This window comes from Natator depressus, chromosome 1, assembly GCF_965152275.1.
Source record: "Natator depressus isolate rNatDep1 chromosome 1, rNatDep2.hap1, whole genome shotgun sequence".
Lineage (NCBI taxonomy): Eukaryota > Metazoa > Chordata > Testudines > Cheloniidae > Natator > Natator depressus.
Genome location: NC_134234.1, coordinates 316,023,585 through 316,039,349, shown reverse-complemented (window position 1 = coordinate 316,039,349; position 15,765 = coordinate 316,023,585). Strand labels below are relative to the sequence as shown.

Below are 15,765 nucleotides of genomic sequence, written 5' to 3'. Positions count from 1 at the left end.
TCAGAGAAAGATACAGCATGATCCAATGGCTGGAAGTTGAAGTTAACAAATTGAGACTGGAAATAAGGTGTGCATTTAACAGTGAGAGAGTTCAGCTTACCAAAGTTTATGGTACATTCTCCATCACTGATGATTTTTAAATCAAGATTGGATTTTTTTTTTCCAAAAGACATGCTCTAGGAATTATTTTGGAGAAGATCTATGGCCTGTGTTATATAGGAGGGCTGAATAAATTATCTCAGTGGTCCCTTCTGGCCTTGGCACCTATGAATATTTGTAATTTGTAGGAACATTCACTGAAATTTTTGGAGATATTTACTCAGCTTTGTCATGAAATAAATTTGCTTTTGGTGCCATGAAACACTACATAATGGGCCAAATTCTGCTCTGATATATACACTGTGCAGTCCTATTTTAAGTCATTTCCATGGAAGACAAGTCAGCAAAGTTTGAGGATACAGATAAAGGTAAGGGTCTGCTTCCTTTGGCCTAGAAAAACCATCATCTATTCAGGTCAGCCATCTCCCCTGGCTCAAGGATCTTCATCCACTTTCCCACAGGAGCAAAGAGATGGATCGGGGGTGAGGGTGGGGGGGGTGTCTTTTAATTCTCAAACACCAAGAGCCAGGTCCTCAGCTGATATACATCCATATAGGTCCAGTGACTTCAGTGCTCCATTGATTATGCTCATTTGCATCAGGTGAGAAGCTGGCCCATTGCGGGGTTTAACAACACTCCAGTTCATTTTGTGAAATAATATCAATCATAAAAATAAATACAAATTATGAAGCTCACAAAACCTAATTTAACCAAATCTGAGCCTCTAATCTAAAAAATCCACAACCCCCAGGTTACTTCTAACATCCTTCATTATTCATTCAACAAAAGAGTGACATAAAACAGTGCTTTTCAGCTATGGGACGTGTACCCCTGGGAGTACTCAGAAGTCTTCGAGGGGGTATATCAACTCATCCAGATATTTGCCTAGTTTTACAATGGGCTACATAAAAAGCACTAGTGAAGTCAGTACAAACTAAAATTTCAGACAATAATTTGTTTATTCTGCTCTGTATACTATACACTGCAATGGAAGTACAATATTTATATTCCAATTGATTTATTTAATTATATGGTAAAAATGAGAAAGTCAGCAATTTTTCAATAACAGTTTGGCTGTGACATGTTTGTATTTTTATGTCTGATTTTGTAAGGTTTTAAGTGAGGTGAAACTTGGCAGTATACAAGACAAATCAGACTCTTCAAAGGGGTACAGTAGTCTGGAAAGCTTGAGAGCCACTGCTATCAGCTCTACGGTGGTGCATATAGTAATTCTTCTAACATTAAAATTCTCATCTCTTCCTCTGTTTCCAGTGTTTTGTACATTATGAGAAACAGTTTTTCATTACACATTTACCTATGTAATTGGAACATACTGGACTACTGTGTCTTTGTCCCCCTCTGCTAGTTGAGCTACATATGAGCCCATCAGCCAGCTAGTGTGTGGACTTAATCCTCTCTCTCAGGTGGTCAAGCCCTGTGCTTTGGAGCTGATGGTCCTGGTTCAGTTACTGTTGATGACTCAGATGTTAAAAGTAGAGGCCCATTGTCCAGATATAAAATTGTATCTTCACAGACATCTGAAATTGAAATACTTACAATAGCAGAGAAATGACATATTTAACTGGTACCTTTTAGATCATCCCTTACTACAAAGATTTTCTATTATCCTTTTGCCAAACAGAACAGACATCCTCCTAACCCTCCCCCTTGCCTGCCCACCCTTTTCACAAGTCTGCTCACCTACTGTCCTCTTCCACAAAACACTTGATGGGAGTAGGGGAACGGTGCCACATAGGTGGCTAAGCCTGGCGTCCATATATGGAGATCATCCCCTCTTTTAGTGGATCTAGGAGAGGCACAATCTGATCCTTTATTTGAAATCTGCAGGTTAACCAGAACAACGTTCAGTTCTACACCTTAACTAATAGCTGGTACTAGCAATTTTTAAAGTCTTTGCCCTAGAAACTTCAATATGTTTTCTGACTTGGCTGTAAGTTATTGCCATGATCCTCATACATATTTTATTTGAATGAGAAACACTTTTAAACAAAAGGCTGAAGAAAAGAGTTTAAAAATGTTGCCCTTTTATGTTAATTTAAAACATATTCTTATGTAACCTCTGAAAATGACTGCTATAAAATTCTATTATTTATTCCAATTCAGTAGTGCAGAAAGTCATAGTACCATTTGAAGCCTGCAATCAATCAGAATTTAGCATATAGCTTTGATGAGCTGTTCATTGCTACTTCCAATTCATATCTTAAAGAGGAGCCTAATGTGTGGAGTTCACTATAGCCCTAATAATGTACTAATTAGCTGCTGTTACAAGAATTTACACTATCACAAATCAAAGCTTTTTAGAAGAAAATATTCTTCCATCTTAGAAAGCTAGTCTGGGAGGAAGTCAGTGAAAGGCCCTGAGGATATATATGCATAATATTCATCTCAGTGTAGATTAAACACATATTAAATTTAAAAAACGTGTAGCCTCTGGACAGGACAAGTAGCAGTATCGTCTGATGCAAGTCACTGAAATTAAAAATCATATACATTTAGAATGTTTACATCTATAACACTGTACACTCTGATCTCTTAAAGGACTTTATTTTCCAGCCTTTAGGTTGCACTGGGGTGGCCAGAGCAAGGAGAGGAATGACAGAGTTTCCTTTTACTTTTATGTTTTTGTCATGGCTTCTGTTATTAACCTCATTATTTAGCATATGTTACATCAAACTTTTTAAATGTTGCTGGGCTGAAATATGGACTGCAACTGTGAAATATAGAGTGTAATGCCCTCAACACCCCTTGTCTCCTGCTTTCTCTTTCAGCTTCTCTTCTTGTGTTTCCCTGCCTCAGCCAGAAGATGAGAGTTCATCTGAGACAGTACCTCTGTCCAGGCCCCTGGACTGAGACTGACTGGGGAATGAAGTTCCAGAACCTAGTTCCCATCAGAATCTGTCCATAGAGTTTATGGGATTCTTTTTCTCTTTGAAGATATCTGTATGAAATTATTTCTGGAATAACCTTACCCGCAACAAGATTTATTAAAAACACAGAGAAAATGAAATTAAAAGATAATCAATTGTTTGCTTACCATCTCTCAATTTACACTTCTTAGAAGCTAAACTGGACAGAGCATTTTCAGCTTACCTACAGAGTAAAAAGAAAAGTGAATAGTTTTCATCTCAAGAAAGCAATCTTCTCTCTTTTACTGTGCTTTGGTCAGCCTCTCATCAATGCTCACTGTCCAGATACAAACTCCTCAGTATGTCCAGATATCTCCCATCAAGCCCCTACATCTGGGTCACCTGGTGCATTTATACATGACACCAGTGATCTAGGACAGCCACCCCCACTTTCCACAGTAGAGCTGGTAGACAATTTTCTGTCAAAATGGGTGGGGTTTTTTGTTTGTTTTTTTACAGCAAACGTGGTTTCCATAAAATCAAAATTTTCTGTGGAAAATAGTTGCTTTTGCCTAAATTTTAATTTTCATGAAAATCAAAATGAAACATTTTGTTTCATGTTGGTTGACCCGAATCAAAATATTTCAGTTTGACAAACAGAATCAATATGTTTACTTTCAGGTCAGTGCGATACAAATTATTTTGTGAGCTGCTGCAGTATATCCTGGGAGATATAGTTCAACTGGGGAGCCCTGAATGGGGGCAGGAAGCACATGAATTACAATTCCCAGGGAGGCACATGACAGCTCGAGCAGATGCAGTTTAATGTTGGTCCAACTCAAAACAAAATGCTTTGACATTCCTGATTCAGAATTTTCAGAAGTTTTCATGGCATGTAAAGTTTCGATATTTTGACATTTTATCCTGACTCGGGACAAAAAAATAACAGCAAAATATCAGAATTTCCTGCAGGATGGAAATTCCAACTTTTGATCAGCTCTTGAGTTTTCTTGAGGTGCCTAGACACACAATAGGATTTACACTCATTGCTTTCTCTACTTGGCCCATTGGTAATACAGTGACCTTTATCAATGACTAATCATTATCTTTCACAAGTTTAATCACCTAGCTTAGATACCACACTTCTCTGATCAATCTGCATCTCTCTACCCCAGCCAGTTTTTCTATTGTTCTTTCAAACGGGCAGACTGGCATCTTCCTCAGTACCAATCCTCCTACCACCACTTATTTTCCATTGTTTTGAAGTATGAATTAAGAATAAAAAGAAAAGGAGTACTTGTGGCACCTTAGAGACTAACCAATTTATTTGAGCATAAGCTTTAGCTGTAGCTCACGAAAGCTTATTCTCAAAAAAATTGGTTAGTCTCTAAAGTGCCACAAGTACTCCTTTTCTTTTTGCGAATACAGACTAACACGGCTGTTACTCTGAAACTGAATTAAGAATGGGAGCCCAGACCCTCGGCTACACCAACATTATTTAAATTGGTTTATCAAATTTTTAGGAAGCAGGAAAACTCTCTCAAAATCAATATGTTGCTTTCCGCCTTGCACCTTTGTTTTCAATGGGACACAGTATTGAAAAACAATCCACTGCTGTATTGAGTGATGTCATATAGAAAGTACGATAAATATTATACCCCTTTCACAGGTGGATGGACAGGCACAAAGACAATAAGTGGCACCTCCAAGATCAAACAGCATATTAGTAGTAAAACTGTGAAAAGAACCTCCAGCAAATTATCCAGAGTCCCAAACCTATGCTCTAAACTTTATGCCACTCTGTCTCGCTCGTACTAGTTTTACTGGATATTACTATACAAAGACTCAACTAATATCATTGTAACCCTTCTGCCTGGTGGTGTCAGCAGCAACAAGGACCAGGTTCAATGTCTAGGGGTTTCTCTTAACAGAAAACAGATCCGGTTTGAGCCCCTATCCAGTAATCTGGGAAAACTAAACAGGAGGTAGAAGGGGTATCATATTTCATGGAGTTGGAGGGAACTGGTCCTAAATGGGGAGAGACCTGTCTCCTTGCTCATGTCTGTTAACCGTACCCTACCTCAGCTGCAGCCACACATCTTCTTCCCCAGATACTTCCTAGGCCAAGAGAAAGGATGGCCCTAAGCAGCAGGGTGATGCATTTCAGTGGAAGGGACAACTGAAAGAGAGGAGACAATTCCTAATATACAGGATGTGAATCAGAACTTATTACAGCAGAAGCCTTGACTTTGATGCTCCTCCCACTGGCCACTCTCCTTTTCAACACAGCACCTGCAGTGACCTCATCAAGATTCTGGATATTAGCCACTCCCTTCTTCCATCCCTAGTTTATATCCACCTGAGAACTGGCCATCATCCTAAATGTTAAAATCTGAATATGCATGTTTGAGTTTGGTGCCTTCATTGTATCTTTCAGATACCAGATTAAAGAGGAGGCTAGAATACAATTTGTTTCATTGTTGTCGTTTGAGTCATGATATCTGGACATGATAAGCATCTGGCAAATTTCAAGGGATAGAATTTGCTCTTCATGGAAATTCACACAATTATCTGACAGCTGGCATAACTAAAGGTGAAGTGAAGGAAAGCAAACTAGTGAGGAATGACAATCATAAGGTATCCTGTTGTTAACCAGTCCACATATCCATAGGAAGGAAAACTGCTTTATTTTCTTAAGAATTTCATATATATACTTGGAATACCCAGGACTGAAAATCACTTCTGCGATGGTAATTTGGTAATATTGCTTAGTATATTCTAAGCACTTCACAAAATAGTTGTCCTTCCACAGTAGAAAATGGAAGGTTAAGTGCTACCATTTCTGCTATACATCGATTTAAATGTTACATCCCCTGGGGGATTTATAGTAAATTTGCTTTTCCTGCTCCTCAGTTTCTTGAGGGTAAGTTGCTTTCTGGCTGCTGTTAATGCTAATTCATATGGACCCACACAAGACAAATACTTTCAATAGTGCTTGAAGCAGAGGGTTTACTAGTTGTTATCGGTAGAAAAATGTGTTATTTATTGCTAATTGCAAAAAAGAGTCTGCTACTTTACATATTAAAGATATAACCACATTATGATAGCCTTCCCCAGAGTCTACAGTTTCTACATCAAAGTTTTAGTTTTAACTCTGTTCATTGGATGCTTAAGGCACCCAATCACTCTGTTCCAGGGGATCCAAAATGCCGTGGTCAGACTATTCTCTTATGCTGAGAAAGCAAGGTCAATGCCTCCTACTTTACTTCTAGGCCTCCAGACAGGGGCTTGCTTCTCCACAGCCTCGACCTATGTAGTCATTTGCACTTATACAAAGTGGGGGTAAAATGCTATAATTGAATCTGGTAGCAATACACACCCACTTTACACAAGTGTAAATGACCCCCCAAGATGCAAGACAGTGGAGAATCAGGTCCCTCAGGATCGGTCTTCAACTGTGCCCAAATCTGCTATCTCAGCTAAAGTGGGGAGCTATTTGTGTCACCCCGCCAATCTGGTTTCTGCTCCAAGCTTTCTTTAGAGAAGTCTCAGGGCTTCAGTAACTTACACCTAGCTATCTGTGACTCCCCAGGGAATACTGCAATGCAATTCACACTCCATTTGCATAGAAACACACCCCAGGAAGATTTCTATTATGGGAGCTGAAAAGGGAGTGGTGCAGAAGCCAGCTGTGCCTTCCCTATGCTATCTAGAGAGTCACCCACCCTGGGGAATTTCCCAGTGTGGCAGTTCCATTGGCTTTACACCACAAAGGTTAGGTCTACACAGCAATGGAAGCCTAGGGTTAGTGGGACTTGAGTCAGCTGACCCATATGGGTCAGGGAATACTGAGCTTAAGCATCTAGGCTGAATTTTAACCCTCAGTTAAGGATTTTCTGACCCGTGCTCCAACATAGTACTCTGGTGTCCACACTGCAGTGTACAGACCTGAGTCAAAGTAACCCTATCCCAGAGAGCTCCAGCAGCCCCCCCCCCCGCCACCCCCTGAGGATCCCTTATCCCTGCCCCCACCTCATCCCAGGAGGCAGGGATAACAAATCCCCAGGATGCTGTGGGAAAGTTCTGGGGCTGGCTCCCACTCACTGCCCTCACAGTGCATCCTGCCCAGGCACCCCTGTACATGCAGCCCCGGGAAGGAAGGGGGGCCTGGGAGCAAGGAATGCAGAGCAGAGTGGGACCAAACAGCTGCCCTGCAGGGAGGGAGAGCGGGTGAGGTGCTGGAGACATCCTCCCTCAGTCATGCTGAACCAGGGGCTCTGCTGATCCTTTTCCCTGAAGGGAAGCCACTTAGTCCCTGCTCCAGTCTTGGGCCCTTCCCCTGGGCCTCACCTGCCCTTGCTAGGGCTGAGTGTTCAGGGGCACCCAGGTAGCATGCACCAAAATCTGGCTGTGCGCTTGTGCCCAGGAAAAAGAAAAGGAGTACTTGTGGCACCTTAGAGACTAACCAATTTATTTGAGCATAAGCTTTCGTGAGCTACAGCTCACTTGATCGGATGCATTCAGTGGATGAAGTGAGCTGTAGCTCACGAAAGCTTATGCTCAAATAAATTGGTTAGTCTCCAAGGTGCCACAAGTACTCCTTTTCTTTTCTCTCCAGGCTGGGAGAGAGCAGGGCCTGGCTGCCTGCCTGAAAGGACACTGAGGGTGGTGCAGTGCTGGGGAAGGAGCAGGCTGAGCAGGGTCGCACCAGCCTGGCAACTCCCCAGGCTGAAGGGCTTGGACCAAGGCCCATAGAGGTACTGGGAGGCAGAGGAAGGCAGCAGGTTCGAACCCCCTTGCCTATGATGAGTGGCCTTTTTACACTGCAGTTTGCCCCAGGGAGTGGTGGCTTGGTGATGACTGGCAGTAGCCCAGACTGAGGCAAGATGGGGATAGTGGGTTGGGGGTTCCCCGGGAAGGGGAGACCCAGAGGCAGACTGTGGGGTACTGCCAGGGGGCAGAACCCCAGAGAAAGGGACACCAAGGTCTGTGAGGGACACGGGGCCAGAGCTGTGCAGCTCACTGGCCTGAAGAGGGTGCTCCATGCTGGAAAATAGCTAATTCCCACTGACCAGCAGGAGATGCAGCAGGGATGAGTCCACTTCTTTACAGTATGCATTTATCATTTTCATATCTGAAGTTATGAATATTGGCTATGTATCTGAATTTCAAATGTGCTTGCTCTAGGTAACACCCACAACTAGGCTTTCAGCTACAACAATGAAGCAGCAAGACAGTGTTAATGGTCCATCAACAAAGACAATGGCTATGGAAAAGGGTGTCCGCAACTGGGAATGCCTCAGACAGCCACTTTGGATAATGGCTACTATGACTCAGCGAGACATGCAAGGGCATGTGGCCAGGCCACATGACATTGAACTCCATTTTGGTACCTGTATTTTTCCACAAATTGGGCTGGGAACTTGGCTTGGAGCAAAGGAGTTCCCGCCATATGGAAAAAGCTATAAAAGGGGGAAGGGACATCACCAAGGAACCTCACTCCCTCTACAACTGAACACCTGGAAACACCTAAGGAACAAAGACTGACCTGGGGGAAGTGCTGGTCCCAGGCTAGAAGAGAGTATTCCTGCCAGTGTATAGAACATCTACAAACTGCTTGTACTAGCTAACAGGGTGAGACCCTGTTTGATTCAAATCCTTTCTAGTATGTTAGGCTTAGATTGTGTTTATTTGCTATGTAATCTACTTTAATCTGTTTGCTATCACTTATAATCACTTAAAATATATCTTTCTGCAGTTAATAAACCTGTTATGTTTTATCTTAACCAATGTGTTTTTGAGTGAAGTGTCAGGGAATTTTAGCTCTGTTAACAAAGGCTGGTTCATATCTTCTCCACACTGAGGTGGGGAGTGGTCTAATGAACTTTCACTGTACAGATTCAGTGCACAATGGTACAATTCTGGGTTTATACTCCAGGAGGGTGCAAGGCTGGGGAGCTGCGAAGTTGGCTGGTGCCTCCATCATTGGCCAATGAGTGGCTTTGGTAAAGCACTCAGGTGACTCAGTTGTGTGTGATAGCTATCTTATCTTCTGCACTCACATCCAGCTGCTCTTCGGAGCACTCACTCCATTCCTTCATTCTTGAACTTCTGTCTAGTCCTCTGTCTACACTAGGAACTCCTTCAAAAAATTCCCACCATTGCCAGTATTGGTTGAGCTCCACTGGTAAAAGCCCTGGTATAGAAAGCCTGCCAGCTGTCAACATCAGTCCAATCAAGTTGGAATTTAGCTGGTATAGTTCCATAATGGATGTCATTTACAGGAAGGATGGGCTACACCTAAACCAAAGTGGATCCAGACTGCTGGCACTTAACATTAAAAAGGTTGCAGAGCAGTTTTTAAACTAAGATGGGGGAAAGCTGACAGCTGCCAAGGCGCACATGGATCGGACAGAGACCTCTCTTAGAGGAGAGTCTATTGATAGAGATTCTCTAGGTTTTAGTCAGGAGGAGAGGATGAAGTATGGGCCAGATCAGACGAGAAACATTCACATAAAGAATCTGACACATCAGAAAAGGGCAGACAAATAAACAGTGGCAAGTTTTTAAAGTGCTGGTACACAAATGCTAGAATTCTAAATAATAAGATGGGTGAACTAGAGTGCCTTGTGCTAAAAGCGGATATTGATATAATAGGCTTCACAGAAACCTGGTGGAGTGAGGACAATCAATAGGACACAATCATTCCGGGGTTCAAAATATATTGGAAGGACAGAACAGGTCATGCCGGGGGTGGGGAGAGGGTGGCACTATATGTGAAAGAAAATGTAGAATCAAATGAAATAAAAATCTTAAATGAATCTACATGTTCCACAGAATCCCTATGGATAGTAATTCCATGCTCTAATAAGAATATAACAATAGGGATCTATTACCGACCACCTGACCAGGACAGTGATAGTGACGTTTAAATGCTCAGGGAGATTAGAGGGGCTGTCAAAATAAAAAAACTCAATAATAGTGGGGGATTTCAATTATCCCCATATTGACTGGGTACATGTCACCTCAGGACGGGATGCAAAGATAAAGTTTCTCGATACTTTAAATGATTGCTTCTTGGAGTAGCTCATACAGGAACCCACAAGGGGAGAGGCAATTCTTAATCTAGTCCTGAGTGGAGTGCAGGATCTGGTCCGAGAGGTAACTAACAGGACCGTTTGGAAATAGTGACCATAATATAATAACATTTAACATTCCTGTGTTAGGAAGAACACCTCAACAGCCCAACACTGCAGCATTTAATTTCAGAAAGGGGAACTATGCAAAAATGAGGAGGTTAGTTAAACAGAAATTAAAAAAGTACAGTGACTAGAGTGAAATCCCTGCAAGCTGCATGGACACTTTTCAAAGACACCATAATAGAGGCTCAACTTAAATGTATACCCCAAATTAAAAAACACAGTAAAAACTAAAAAAGATCTACTGTGGCTTAGCCACCATGTAAAAGAAGCAGTGAGAGATAAAAAGGCATCTTTTAAAAAGTGGAAGTCAAATCCTAGTGAGGTAAATAGAAAGGAGCATAAACACTGCCAAATTAAATGTAAAAATGTAATAAGAAAAGCCAAAAAGGAGTTTGAAGAACAGCTAGCCAAAAACTCAAAAGGTAATATGAAAACATTTAAGTACATCAGAAGCAGGAAACCTGCTAAACAACCAGTGGGGCCCCTGGACAATCAAGATACAAAAGGAGCACTGAAAGACGATAAAGTCATCGAAGAGAAACTGAATGAATTCTTTGCTTCAGTCTTCATGGCTGAGGATGTTAGGGAGATTCCCAAACCTGAGCCGTCTTTTGTAGGTGACAAATCTGATGAATTGTCACAGATTTAAGTGTCACTACAGGAGGTTTTGGAATTAAGAAACTTAACAGTAACAGGTCACCGAGACCAGATGGCATTCACCCAAGATTTCTGAAAGAACTCAAATGTGAAATTGTGGAAGTGTTAACTATGGTTTGTAACCTGTCCTTTAAATCAGCTACTGTACCCAATGACTGGAAGATAGCTAATGTAACGCCAATATTTAAGAAGGGCTCTAAAGGTGATCCTGGCAATTACAGACCGGTAAGGCTAACGTCAGTACCAGGCAAATTAGTTGAAACAATAGTAAAGAACAAAATTGTCAGACAAATAGAAGAACATAAATTGTTGTGCAAAAGTCAACATGGTTTCTGTAAAGGGAGATTGTGTCTTACTAATCTATTAGATTTCTTTGAGGGGGTCAACAAACATGTGGACAAGGGGGATCCAGTGGACATAATGTACTTAGATTTCCAGAAAGCCTTTGACAAGGTCCCTCACCAAAGGCTCTTACATAAATTAAGTTGTCATGGGATAAGACGGAAGATCCTTTCATGGACTGAGAACTGGTTAAAAGACAGGGAACAAAGAGTAGGAATAAATGGTAAATTTTCAGAATGGAGAGGGGTAACTAGTGGTGTTCCCCAAGGGTCAGTCCTAGGGCCAATCCTACTCAATTTATTCATAAATGATCTGGAGAAAGAGGTAAACAGTGAGGTGGCAAAGTTTGCAGATGATACTAAACTGCTCAAGATAGTTAAGACCAAAGCAGACTGTGAAGAACTTCAAAAAGATCTCACAAAACTATCCTTGCAACAAAGCCCGTTGCCAACTGTGCCCACATATCTATTCAGGGAACACCATCACAGGGCCTAACAACATCAGCCACACTATCAGAGGCTCGTTCACCTGCACATCCACCAATGTGATATATGCCATCATATGCCAGCAATGCCCCTCTGCCATGTACATTGGTCAAACTGGACAGTCTCTACGTAAAAGAATAAATGGACACAAATCAGATGTTAAGAATTATAACATTCATAAACCAGTCGGAGAACACTTCAATCTCTCTGGTCACGCAATCACAGACATGAGGGTCGCTATCTTACAGCAAAAAAACTTCAAATCCAGACTCCAGCGAGAAACTGCTGAATTGGAATTCATTTGCAAATTGGATACTATTAATTTGGGCTTGAATAGAGACTGGGAGTGGCTAAGTCATTATGCAAGGTAGCCTATCTCCCCTTGTTTTTTTCCTACAAACCCCCCCCCCCCCCCCCCCCAAGACGTTCTGGTTAAACTTGGATTATTGCTGTGCACATTGTAAGATGAGCTATTGCCAGCAGGAGAGTGAGTTTGTGTGTGTGGTTTTTGGAGGGGGGGGGTGTGTGGGGGGGGGGGTGAGAAAACCTGGATTAGTGCTGGAAATGACCCACCTTGATTATCATGCGCATTATAAAGAGAGGTTTCAAAGAGGGATGGGCTATTACCAGCAGGAGAGTGAGTTTGTATGTGTGTCTGTGTGTGTGGGGGGGGGGGGGGGAAGAGTGAGAAAACCTTGATTTGTGCTGGAAATGGCCTTCCTTGATGATCACTTGATGATCACTTTAGATAAGCTGTTAGCAGCAGGACAGTGGGGTGGGAGGAAGTTTTGTTTCATGGTCTCTGTGTGTATATAATGTCTTCTGCAGTTTCCACGATATGCTATGCATCCGATGAAGTGAGCTGTAGCTCACGAAAGCTCATGCTCAAATAAACTGGTTAGTCTCTAAGGTGCCACAAGTACTCCTTTTCTTTTTTCTTTTCACAAAACTAAGTGACTGGGCAACAAAATGGCAAATGAAATGTAACGTGGATAAATGTAAAGTAATGTACGTTGGAAAAAATAACCCCAATTATACATAAAATATGATGGGGGCTAATTTAGCTACAACTAATCAGGAGAAAGATCTTGGAGTCATCGTGGATAGTTCTCTGAAGACATCCATGCAGTGTGCAGCAGCAGTCAAAAAAGCAAACGGGATGTTAAAAAAGGGATAGAGAATAAGATGGAGACTATCTTATTGCCCTTATATAAATCCATGGTACTCCCACATCATGAATACTGCATACAGATGGGGTCCCCTCATCTCAAAAAATATATACTGGCATTAGAAAAGGTTCAGAAAAGGGCAACTAAAATGATTAGGGGTTTGGAACCGGTCCCACATGAGGAGAGATTAAAGAGGCTAGGACTTTTCAGCTTGAGGAGACGAAGGGGGGGGGGAATATGATAGAGGTATATAAAATCATGAGTGACGTGGAGAAAGTGAATAAGGAAAAGTTATTTACTTGTTCCCATAATATAAGAACTAAGGGGCCACCAAATGAAATTAATGGGCAGCAGGTTTAAAGCAAATAAAAGGAAGGTCTTCTTCACTCAGCGCACAGTCAACCTATGGAACTCCTTGCCTGAGGAGGTTGTGAAGGCTAGGACTATAACAGGGTTTAAAAGAGAACTGGATAAATTCATGGAGGTTAAGTCCATTAATGGCTATTAGCCAGGATGGGTAAGGAATGGTGTCCCTAGCCTCTGTTTTTCAAAGGGTGGAGATGGATGGCAGGGGAGAGATCACTTGATCATTACCTGTTCTGCTCATTACCTATGAAGCACCTGGCATTGGCCACTGTCGGTAGACAGGATACTGGGCTGGGTGGAGCTTTGGTCTGACCCAGTATGGCCATTCTTATGTTCTTACTGCTTCTAAGATATTCTTATGCACATTCAGTTTTTATAAGACAAATATTTCTAAAGCTTCCCCATGTTAACATGATATTCAACTCTGTAAATGAGGCAACTTCAATACTATCCATGAATGATGCAGGCGTAATTATTATATTCCGAGTAGTCAGGTAGTAAAGTAATGAAGCTAATAACTTTTTTTTAAAGCAGATTTTACTTCCTGCCAAGGATTAAGCATATTGCCAAGGTTCAAACAATTGGGCTCTCAAATCCATATTTTAGACATCTTGGTAAGTGATATGATTTTCAGAAGTTCAGAATGGCTCCCATTCAAATCAGTTTCAGGAATCCATTTTTTAAACCCCCCGTCAGAAACTTCTGCTAATGGCCATAGCAGGAGACTCACTGAATGAGTTGAGCTAATGAACCACTCAAACAATATTGGCTTGCAAATGGCATTAAGGTTTCAAAAATAATAGGACGGAATGACTCCCTCTTTGTTAGTAGGACAGTTCTATACAAGGGATCTCTAGCTGTAGATTGGTTCTGATCTGAAACTTTGAATGGCACCTCTGATGCTGTGGATTTAGAGCATTTGAGATGAGATTTATATTGGATTATTCTGGTAATTTTCTAATGCAAACTAAACTGATTTGTGTGTATCTACATAAGAGTTTGCACCAGTTTAACTAGATCAATTTCAAACACATTTAGTTTAGCTGGTGTGGTCTATCCTAATATAGACAAGCCCATAGATACATTCTTAGCAGTGAGGGGCAGTGTTTATCGAGGAACACATGGAAAAATAGTTTTGGGAAACTTGAATTTATTGCTATGATTTCTGTAGTGCAGTTACTTTTATATAATCTTTGTGGTTTTATCCACATTTGCTCAAATTGAACAAGGACTAGAGAGACATTTATTCAATTTTAGAACTGTGCCTATAGATTATTTAGGACCCAATGGGCTTGATCCAACTCCCAATGAAAACAGTGAGAGTTTTGCCAGTTATATCAGTGTGAGATGGATCAGGCCTTATATGCTTTACAAAAATATACATAAAAATATATTAACAAAGCTTGTTGAACAGGGAGCCCATACATGACCAACACCTGTCAATACTGATGTGTGTCACACCAATACTGTCTCCGAAAACCTCTTTCCACCACAGCCTCCCCACTCCACCTACCAGCCCATCACATGTCTGCCTCTCCTCAGAAAAAGCCATGGAAAACAGGCAGATTTTTGTAGTGTGTCCCAATCCCCAGGCTCTAAACCAAAAGGTTGTGGGAGAAGTGAATTTCAAAGCCAAGGACCTCTCACCAAGATAGTCCTGTTGCCTCCTCTCCTCCTTGTATAATCTGATGGGAGCTGTCAACTTGAGTGTCCTGGTCTGATAACCTCAACTGTCATAGTAGCATACGAGAAGAGAAGCATCCTCTAAAATAACTGGGATCCAAATCACTCAGGGATTTTATTCTAATATATTTACATAGCAGTAGCACCTAGCGGTCCCAATCAGCTGTACAAACACACAGCTGAAAAGGCAAAACAACATCTTAACTTTAGCAAGAAATCAGTTAGCAGCTGGTGCCGACCAGATCAAAGATGTAACATACTCTGACAAGCAGCGCACAATGCAGTGGCCCATCTGTGATACTGTGAATAAAAGGTAAGGAAAGAATAATTTGGGACTGCACCCCACTCATTTCTTTCTCAATAAGCTGACTCCTGAAGCCCAATCTTCTTTTGACGACTCAGAACCTTACAGCGCCGTTCCCATCACAGGAGCATGACAGTACCATTACATAGGTTATGCCTACACTTAAAATGCTTCAGCTACACAGCTACAGTGCTGCAGCTGCACCACTGTAGCTCTTCACTGTAGACATCACAGCTATAGGAGGGGTTCTCCCGTCACTGTAGGTAATCCACCTCCTCAAGATGCAGTAGCTAGGTCAGTGGAAGAATTTTTCCGTCAACCTAGCACTGTTTACACCAGGGTAAGGTCAGCTTGACTACATCTCTCAGCAGTGTGCATTTCTCACACCCTTGAGAGATGTAGCTGTGCTGATGTAACTTGCCATTGTAGACCAGCCGACAGCCTGGTATACATTTATAACTATACCATCTCTAGATGAAGTCCTATAAAGTGCATGAAGAGGTGATAGAAGGATGCAAAAATAGGAATTAAAGATTCAAACTTCCATCTGTGGAGGAGACAGTTCTAATTATTAATTTCTGAATTACAAAT

At 41.6% G+C, this 15,765-nt stretch overlaps 1 long non-coding RNA gene across 1 annotated transcript; it reads right to left on the bottom strand.

Moving 5' to 3' along the window:
• Positions 1 to 1,575: 1,575 nt before the first annotated feature.
• LOC141987238 (uncharacterized) lies at positions 1,576 to 5,079 on the bottom strand. The gene is made up of 3 exons (XR_012639476.1): positions 5,047 to 5,079; positions 3,155 to 3,210; positions 1,576 to 1,637 (listed from the first exon to the last, which is right to left on the bottom strand). It is a non-coding gene; the product is annotated as an uncharacterized LOC141987238 (long non-coding RNA).
• Positions 5,080 to 15,765: the final 10,686 nt, after the last annotated feature.